This window comes from Dioscorea cayenensis, chromosome 15, assembly GCF_009730915.1.
Source record: "Dioscorea cayenensis subsp. rotundata cultivar TDr96_F1 chromosome 15, TDr96_F1_v2_PseudoChromosome.rev07_lg8_w22 25.fasta, whole genome shotgun sequence".
Classification (NCBI taxonomy): domain Eukaryota; kingdom Viridiplantae; phylum Streptophyta; class Magnoliopsida; order Dioscoreales; family Dioscoreaceae; genus Dioscorea; species Dioscorea cayenensis.
The window spans coordinates 17,945,860-17,957,092 of NC_052485.1; positions in this window are offsets into that span (position 1 = coordinate 17,945,860).

Genomic DNA, 11,233 nt, shown 5'->3' on the forward strand with positions numbered 1-11,233 from the left:
TGCCACTATGATGATTGGTTCTTTATTTGACTTTATAGTATACTCATCTAATTAAAGGCATAACATACTAGCTATATGTAGTATATTTAGCTAAAAATATGACATATTAGCTATATCTATCATATAGACTAGAGGTGGGCACGGGCCGGTTAACCGGGCCCGCCGGGTCCGGTTCGGTGAAAACCGGACCCGGAACCGGCCCGTGCTACAGTAAAGGCCCGCCGGGCCGGGTTGACCCGGCCCGTTTTATGACAGTAACCGCCGGGTCCGGGCCAGGCCCGTTTGACCCGGCGGATTTTTATCATTTTTATTATATTAAATAATATTTTATTACTAAATTATAATATTTTATTTACAAATGAAATGAATAAACTTTAAAAAATAATACCGGGGACCATCACCATAGGAATTATCACATTACCCAATTGATCTACACATCTTTCATGTTTAAATATAAACAATAAATAAATATAAAGAAGTTACAAATTTTTTTAAAAAAATTTAATTCCAAGCAACAAAAAAATTAAAATAATTTATAATAACTAAATTTTTTTTAAGAAATATCAAAATAATTTCAAAAAGGATAAAATAAGTTACATTTTTATTTGTTTATCTATCAAATTAAATTATTAGCACACCTTTTTAAGTTCAACAAAAATTACATATCAAGTAGTATTCTTATTTTAAATTAAAGTTATCATCAACTTATTTATTTATTATAGTTTAGGTTGCCTCTAGATTTCAATTTGGTTTTTAACTATAGGATTATTATTGTGCTCCTCATGTTGTCATTGAAAAAAGTTACTAATCAAAATAATATGGTGTTAACTATTATTCAAAGATATTCCTTTTTTACTAATATATTTTTTATAAATTAATATACATAATTTAAAAATAATTTTTTGTAATTTAATTTTTTATTTTATAAATTGAAACAAAATAATCTAATATATATGTGACAAATAAGAGTGCTCCTATTTAAGAGAATTTAAGAGTGTGCATGTGTAGGAATTAGTGCTTATGAGCCAAAAGACGATTAACAAAATAATTATTTTTAAAGAAAAATATTTATAAAAATTTATTTTTTGATACTTTGATATTTTTCATATTGATTTATATAGTTTTTTAATTTATTATATGGTCTCTTAATTTTTTATAAATTAAATATATATGTAAAATATTTTGATCTATATCCTACATCTATCTGTATATAATTTTCTAATTGATGTTAAAAATAAAGAGTAGCTCAAGTGGTTTGTTTTTGTTGTCCAAGTTTAAGGTCATGGGTTCAAATCCCATGACCAACATGCATTTACTAAATAATAATAATAAACCATGTTGCAGTGCTTATTTCTTACATGAGGCTGGCCGGGCGGGTTGGCCCACGGTTCTTATGAGCTTGCCCCGGCGGGTTGGACCGGCGGGCCAACCCGCCGGGCCACGGGTTGAGAGAAGCCCAACCCGTAACCGGCCCGTCTAGAATACGGGCCGGTTACGGGTCAATGAACCGGCCCGCCGGTTCAGTGACCCGGCGGGCCGGTTCCGGGCCGGTCACGGGCCGGGCCGGGTTACCGGACGGCCCGTACCCACCTCTAATATAGACATGAAAAAATAGATACTTGTATGACTTTCCATTCATTCACATGTAATTAATCGGTAATCACATACGCCTATGCTTTATCAATGAAAAACTTACCTACACATTGTTATATAATACTTAGTTAAATCATTGGTAATTCATCTCACCTGTTAGCTTCTTTGCCGCCCTCCATTAGTCCAAACCATTAATCGTATGTATTTATATATATATACCTAAATAGTTTTTATAAGTTTTTTTTTAATAAAGTCTAAGATCAAAATTGAATGTGTACATTACTAGAGACAATATATAATTTAATATGATTTTTGAAGGATCATTTTATGAACTTTGCACACAAAAAAAAAGTTAAAAATGCATATTTTAGTTTTTTATGACCTTTTATGTGAAAAAAAAACCTATATACAAAATTATGTATTAAGTTATTATTATTATTATTATTAGTTTGTTTGTTAATTATAATTGCTTACAACATTGTGGTAATTGGATTTATTGACATGGGACTTCATTTTTCCTCAAGAATTCAATAAATAAAAACTAAAAAAAAAGGAAAATCAGACCCTATCATTGTCACTGCGCAATTTAAAGTAATGCTTAATGAAATACTCGAAAGATTAAAATTAATATTGCCAAGTTATGAATGTGAAAAAAAGTGATCCAGATCATCAACCAAATTTTGTAGCTAAGATGAAATTTGAAACAAACTTGGAAAACATTAATAGTATAGATTCAAGGTGTATACAAGAAAAGAAGCTAAAAATGAAGGTACATTGTGAGTGAAAGAGAATTATAATATTGTCATTAAAGATGTGAGTGAAAGAGAATTATATGGAGTTAAATATGAATTAGAGGATTTGAAAAATGCTAATGAAAACTTAAGGGAGAGACTTGCTAAACTTACTATTAGCTGGAGAGTTGAAGATCAAGATGAAAAAGAATGATTCAGAACAATTTGAAAGTAATGAAGATTTACTTATGAATCATCTGGAAAAAAAAAGGGTGCTTGTAGTTCGTGAAAAAACTGTTAGAAATAGAGTTGCATTTATTATTGTAATTATGTGTCTTGATGTATCCAATAAAAAAGTAATCACATTAAGTATGTATTAAAATATCTCTTATTAAGTTTTGCAAATATATAACAAGTCCTATCCTACCTCATGTCATATTTTCCCCCTTATTGTGAGAACATGTAGTAATTTTTAACAAATTTTTTTAAAAACTGACTTGGGGATGCCACTCCAATGACAATCAATAAAAGCTAGGGACAAACACAAGAATTAGTTGGTTTACATTTACCAAAGCATGTTTTACGCATGGCCAACTATATTTTGCAATGTCCCGAGTGACTTCCCCACAAGGTCAAAATCTTAATCCTTGATGATTATGGCAACACAATAAATAAAACTAAAAATATCTTTTACAAATAGATCTTTGAAAATTTATAGACATAACCCTTATTTTATTATTTTGACTACCAATTTACTAATGCCAATGTTCATACAAGGTAAGAAGCCTTTAAAAGATATTATTGTCAATTATAAATGTGATATAGTATATTTTCCCCATGGACTATATGGTCTTTATTTTGATGGAATTCCCCATGCTCAAACAAATTCTTTTTTAAAAAATATTTCCCTGCCTTTCATAATTAAGTTTCTAATCTTCTTCATTTAATACAGATTGATCATCATCATGATTCGTAACAAATTTTCAGAACTCACACCTCCATGCTATAACCAGACATTAAAAGTCAAAATTGCACGTTTATTGGATTGCAATATACCAACTACTCAAAAATTCCTTAGAATAGCTTTTCTCACAACAGATTGCATTGCAAGTCAATTTTCAACAATAGTACATATTTTTTTTAAATATATAGCTATACATTATTTTAAGAATATAATCCTCATTCTTACAGAAAACTTATAGTCAAATATTCCATTCCAATAGTATAATATATATATATATATATTGTTTTTAGAGAAAGATGTAAATAATCATAAGTCATTCAGTGTTCAAGAAATGAAATTAAAAAAAAAAAAGTCCCCTTATTATAATACAGATATACTTTACATTTTTAAGTCTAATTTTCCTACTACTTGTTAGGGGTAGACATGGGCTGGGTTGGGCAAGACTCAAAAGAGCAGCTCATATATTTGGATCGGGCTACGCTTGGCCACAATTAGGCCAAATTATTTTGGCCCATACTCGGCTCCATCTGAATGTCATTAGGCCTAGGCCCAACCTATCTCAGCCCAAAAATAAACAAAAATTTATTTTATTTACAAAATAATAAAAATAGATAAATAAAACTACTTCTACAACATTAATATTTTGTCACATAATTAAATAAATACAATCAAAGTAAAAAAGGGACAAAACCAAAGTGAAAAAAAAACACAAATCCTTACATCTCATACATATATATATATATATATATATATATATATATATATAATTTATTTATTTAGTTATTTGGGCTGGCCTGAAATTCAGTCGGGCCTATTTGTTTAAACCCAGCCTAGCTCTTTGGGCCATTTTACTAAGCCCAAATCCTATAATTTTTGCGTTGGGTTCGGGCCAACCCTGGGCCTTCCGGCCCATGGCCAGCCCTACTTCCTATATGTTTTAATTTATAATATTACCATTCAAATGTTAAAAAATTACTTACGTTTAAAAAAAACCACAATTTCCAATAATTAGTGAGAAAGGTAAAATGATTCATGACATATTGCTTGGAATTTGTATTGTTTACAATAATTAAAATCTAAGCCTTAACTTTATTATGTATTTAACTATAGTTCTTTATCTTTATCCCTAAAGCCTTCTTTAACCACTTATGATGTACTAACAAAACCAAGTATAATGCAATGTTTCAAAATTGAATAGCGCAATGCAATCCATATACAAATAAGAGAATTGGATGCAGAAAGGTTTCATCCACACCTATCTAAAGGCGAAATCTATGAAATCTCCAGATTCCAGGTATTAAAACCAAACATTAGGAATTCATGCATCACTAAAGAATATGCCATATAACACCTTAATAAAACAAATTTCTGATGATCCCACTCCTTATCCCCGCCATTACTTAATTTGACTTCTTGACAGATGAGAAGCTTGCAAAACTAGCTAACTCTGACAAGTATTTGACAAGTAACATCATAACTTAATCATTTTCTACATATAATATAAATTGTGTCTTTCAAGGAAAAAAACATTTTACTATGTTTCACTAATCTACTCAATTTATATGACATTTATAGATACAATCGGCATTCTGCTATCTATTGGGCCAATTGCTACAGTTTAGTTGATTCAATATAATCGGACAACTCAAAAAAGAGAGGGAACAATAAAAAGACAAAGGTAATAATATATATTACAAATTGTTTTTAAAAATACCATAAATGTAAAAAGAATATATTATGCTAAATTTTGCTAATTATCATTGTGCAATGGCGAGGAGATTAGAATTACTGTTTGGGAAAGTTGTTTCAACAAATTAAATGTTGATGAATTAGCATGCATGCGTCCAAACAGGTTCTAAAGTAATCACTCTCTCACTCTCCTCTCTTATTAAAAAAAAAATTATATACAAAGTTACAACTATCTGTTCATACATATACACGTGCACACACACACACACACACACACACTCTCTCTCTCTCTCTCTCTCTCTCTCTCTCTATATATATATATATATATATATATATATATATATATCACCACATGGGTGAAAAACTTCGCTGCTCGAGGGGGTAACTTTTGCATGGTTGAGAAATTTTGGTTTACGATCAAAATGACCGTAAAACCAAATCCAAGGTAGCCAAAATCCCTCACGTGATAACATGTGAGAAATTCATCAATTCACATGTGAAGGTGAGCATAGCTTCAGATCTGATGGCTGGTTGCTTGAGTTGAACATCCTATGCACCAATCTGGCGCACTGACACTAGGGCAAGTGAAGAAGAAGGAAGCCATTCGTGCTTGTTGTCGAGAAGAAGGTTTCTTCTCCTATTCTGGTTTGGTTCTCCTCTTCTGGTTTTTATTTATTTATTAATGATACATTAGTTTTGCTAAAAGATTGATGAAGTTGAACCTTTTTAATTTTTTCCTTGCTTTTACTAAATTACTTTTGATGGTGAAAGATGCTCCTATTTTGCTGAAAGATTGATAGTTGTGATTGTGGGATTTGGATATTTTGTCGCTTTTCCAGTGATTGTGTCCTAGAAAACTAATGTAAGAGATACATTTGCTTTTGTAACTAAGGAAAGTGTTACTTCTAGTTTTTTGTTTGTTGGACATTTTGTTGGCTTTTTGAGAAGATTTGTATTGATCCTAACAAGTTGTTACTTTGATTGTGTGTTCTGGTATGCTGGTTCTATTCTATCATGGTTAACAATTGATTTTCAGGTTTATAGCTTGAGCTTCTCATATTCACTTGGAGATTAATCTTATGACAAATATATCAATGTAGATATATAGCATAATAGCATTGCGTATATAAGCTTTAGTTCTTCTTCTCTATTTTCATTTGTTCACTCTCTTTTTCAGCAAAGTTTTAGGTTTTATTTACTTTACATTTTTTATATTCGTTGATTGTATGTTATTATTATTAAAATCATTATTTTATTAGCCTTGGTTTTACTTGAATTATATATATATATATATATATATATATATATATATATATATATATGAAAATGTGTTATTGTCTTAAGTGATAATCAAAATATTTGAGAGAGAAAAAAATAGTCATTATCAACAAATGCATAACGAAAAGGGAATTAATAATATTTAGGAATGAAAGATCGAACAAAAGATAAAAGGAGGGACTCAAAGATAATTAATCATTGTTAAATAATAAGCACAAATCTAATTAATATTTTATGTTTTGGTGGTGGTTTACAGAAATAGAACTTTCTATAATTCTATATTATTACATTATTTACTTTCTAAATTCTTGAGACATAAGTTTATAGAAATATTTCACTAAAAAATTTATTTAAAAATATTATTATCCCTTTCTTAACTGCAAAGTGATCTTTGGTCAATCTTCCTCCTACTCTAAACCCTTGTTTATATGAACAATTTACAAAATTCTTACTTTTTATTGCGGTTTGTTTTGGGCATGGAGTTGATAAGTATTAGATACATTCTTTCTATTCATGAAATTGAGGGTGCTTGGATCACTTACACAAAATTATTGTATTATATACAATGAACATTATTAGTGGCAAAATAAGCTATGCAACAGATTTGGTTAACTGAGATTTAATAATTGGAATGATTAATCTATTCCATCAAATCCTCCATTCCTTCTAATCACATGGTGAAGCAGATTGTTTACTCCATCCATTGGCTCTATATCTCATTGTTGAGAGTATCAAGGTGCTAGCCTGCTTTTGCTCTATAAGTAAGGAGAAAAAAATATTATCAATTTCTTTTGTGAGCATATATAAATGAGAAATAGACTTGTGGATGATGTATTGTTTTTATATGGATGTACAAATTTTCATGAGTCTGAAATTTTATGCTATTATCATGATGTTAGATTTTTTTTTTATAACTTGTAGATGGATGAACATAACATAAAGGATGACTTTTATGCTGCTCGTATTGCAATTATTGCTGCGGCTTTTGCTGTCACATTACTTTTGCATAGTAAATGATGAAAATTTGTAGAAAGCCCTCTCGTGCTCGGTTGGAAATTAGAGAACAATATTTATCAAGACTAATAGATGGAAATGACACAACTAGTATCAATATGGTCCGTATGAACAAATCAACCTTCTTCAATCTTTGCTCGATAATGAGGCGAAAGAGCCTCATGAGAGATACATTGCACATTAACATTGAAGAGCAACTATTGATGTTTCTCCACACCATAAGACATAACCAGCGTAATCGTGTCATCGCACATAATTTCCTCAGATCTAGTGAGACTGCTAGCAGGTATTTTAATCATGTTCTATACGCAATCGAACAATTGCGTGATGAATATGTGCGTCCACCTAGTACACAAACACCAGTGTATATAGCATCGAGGTCTACACTATATCCTTATTTCAAGGTATTAAATTATCGATCTACTCACATAAATTAATTATTCCAAAACTAGTTCTTAGTTACAATGTATTTATGGTAGGATTGTATTGGAGCTTTAGATGGGACCGATATCCATGCTTTTGTTCTTGTATCTAAAATTGCAGCATTTCATGGGAGAAAACCAAACCCCACACAAAATGTTCTTGCTACTGTTGATTTCGACTTACATTTTACCTATGTTCTTGTTAGATGAGAAGGTTCAACACATGATGCTTTAATTTTACGTGATGCACTTGAAAGACCAAATGGGCTATCAGTCCCTAAAGGTATACATTTTTGTTTAGTTTATTGATATATAGTTTATCATACATGATAGTTGTGTTAACCACCAACTTTGTATATTTTTAGGGTCATAGTACTTGGTTGATGCTGGATATGCAATGAGGTCGGGCTTCATATCTCCCTATAGAGGTGTTAGATACCATCTTAAAGAATTTGGCTCACGGATACTGGCAAACCTTAAAGAACATTTTAATCTTCGTCATTCATCAGCCCGTACCACCATTGAATGAGCTTTTGGTTCTCTTAAGGGGAGCTTCAAAATATTCTCATTGAGACAATTCTTTTCATTTAAAACTCAAGCTGAACTTGTGTTAGCTGCATGTATTTTACATAGTTATATTATAAGTAGAGGAGAAGATATTTTCATACCTTCTGAGAAAAAATGGAGACCACAATGGCCACCATCAGAAAGTAACATGAGAGAACAAAGGTAGAAGGCCCACGAATGGGTGGCATGTCGAGAACGGATTGCATGTGATATGTGGGCTAACAAATAGACAATGGCTAATTGTTTTTATGAAGACCAATGATGCTACTTTTTGCTTGTTTGTTTCATGTCATGGCTTGGACTTGTTTATTAATTTTTGAATTCTTTGAATAGGTTTTACATTTGTTATCATTTATCATATGACTATTGTGAAACTTCATTTTGTTCATTACTTAAGTAAATTACTTGTGTATGTGCCAGTTATAGAATGAACAACATAGGAATGTCAGAAGACAATGAAATGTCATCAATGAGAATTCCTGTTAAAAGATCTGGTGGTAATAAAAGATGGACCACTGTGGAAAGCCGATTTTTCGTAAGATTCATGGCGTCTCAAGTGGAATAAGGTTTCAAAGTCGACAAGGAATTTAAACCCCAAGCATTCCATGTTGTAATTATTGCAATGAGGAATGAGTTTGGAGTTACAGTTACTAAAGCAAATGTAACTAACCACATGAGAACAATTCAAAGATGATGGGCAAAAATAAAAAAACTGAAAGAGCTAAGTGGAATGGGATGGGATAATAGATTGAAGATTATTATGGGGGAATCAGAATTCAGGAACTATGTACAAGTATAAATATATTTCTTATTTATTCCTATTTATGTTGTCCAATTATTTATTTTGAATGACAATGGCTAATTGTTTGTTTATATGTTAGGCTCATCCACAAGATGAACGATATTTAAATAAACCAATTGAGGACCATGACTTGCTTGAGCGTATAAGCAATAATGATCAAGCAACTGGAAGTCGTACTGTTCAATTTGGGGATGATATTGGCACATATAGATGATAATGTTTACTCCCGCCATCCATCTCAAATTGATGGTCTTGATGGCATGTTCTTGGAAGAGATTGAGTATCATTACAACACGCCACAACCCATCCACAACCAATCAAAGAGTACAGAACCTAGGGGAGCATCCTCCACTCAATCAAGAAAAGAAAAAGGAAAACGCAAAATGCCCTCAGAAGTTGAAGCAATATAAGAGATATATAACACCCTTAAGAAGGCTTTTAGTGGAAAGAAGTCTACTCGAGATTTAGAATTTGTAAAGGAATTGATTGGCGAATGCATGAAGCTCAAATCATTTGGATACTCTGGCCGTGAAATCAATAAGGCCTATGATTGGTTAATGGCTGACGATAATAGAGCTATGGGTTTCTTGGCAAAAGATGAAGAGTTAAGGAAGTATTGGGCGGAGGACTTCTTTCAATCACTTCACAATCAAGGAGACTTTTTTCCAAGGCCCACTTAGGTTGGTTTTTATTTATTTAATTTTTTTGTGTGTATATTATGATGATTATTATGTATGCAGTATATTATAGTAATTTTTTTAATAGGATGTTGCAGACTATAGGATATCCCAATGAGTTTACCAGTGTGACAATGAAGAATGCAACAGGTAACTAATAATATTAATATCATTATTTGTATATTGTTATTGTTAATTAGCTCATGATAATAAAAATTGGTTTTTTCATATATGCAGGTTTTTGAGTATTGAAGGCTCATTGCATTGAATTGTAAACTTAAGTGCTTGAAGTTTGATGGGATTGATTGTGAAATGGTTGTCCCTTTGCTTTTGAATGCGATTTTTTGTGTTTGTGTACTCATACTAGACTCTTGTTCATTTGTGAATATTTTAAAGCTTGAAACTATGAAGTTGGTAATGCTTAAATTATTGAATGATGATATAATTATTTATGATGGTTTGCTTGTTGCAAGTATTAGGTACAACTTGAGATCCTTCTTACATGAATCTTGTTTAAAGCATATGAACTTGCAAATTTTTCCTTCCTTAATACAGGGTGAGCTTTACTTGGGGAAAGGTATTTTTCTTTCTTGTTCATTGTTTTTCCCTAACAGAATTTATGCCATTTATGTATGAAGGAACACACAAAGATCTTGTAATTAGTTGTTTAATTATGTGTTTTAATTATCATAACTAAATCAATTAATTATTCTGTTTTAATTATTAGAACCTAAACTCTAAGCTGGGGTCAAGAATCCCGTTATTAAAAATACTAAAATTCTAACAGGTTGGAACCTTGTTATTAAAAAAAAAAACTAAATTCTAACCCAGATGCTGGGGGTTAAGAACCCGGTTATTAAAAAAAGAAAATAAAAAAAAACCCTAAACATAACTTAAAAAGATTATTTACTTAATATATTAATTAAATCAGTAAATTATTAAATTTAGATATTATTTTAAATATTTAATTATATTAATTAAAATCAATAATGATATTTATAATCAATAGACTATTGATCACCAAAGTGGGGCATTTTTAATATAATTATTAAAAATAAAAGTAAATTATAATTAAAAACATAATTATATTTTAAATTAAGTAATTATATCTATAATTATTTTTGTAATTATTAATAAAATTTAATTGTGTATTTATTATTAATTAAACTTAATGATAACTTAAAGTGAGGGTAACCTAACTAAAGATTTTTATATCCTAAAAATATATCCAGTCAAACACATGTTTTCAAAATCCATATTTACAAATCCTTCCAAACAAACACAAAATATTGAAATCCAATATTTTCAAATACAGCTAACCAAACATCAAATTTGATTCTCCTGTATTTTTAAACCCAAGGATTTACAAATACACTGTAATTGAAAATTCATGGCATTTTCAACTACATCTAACCAAACACTACCTTAGGAAATCAACGACTACTTTTGATTAAACAAACTTTGCAGATGTAAGAGATACAGTGGTTGGTAACATG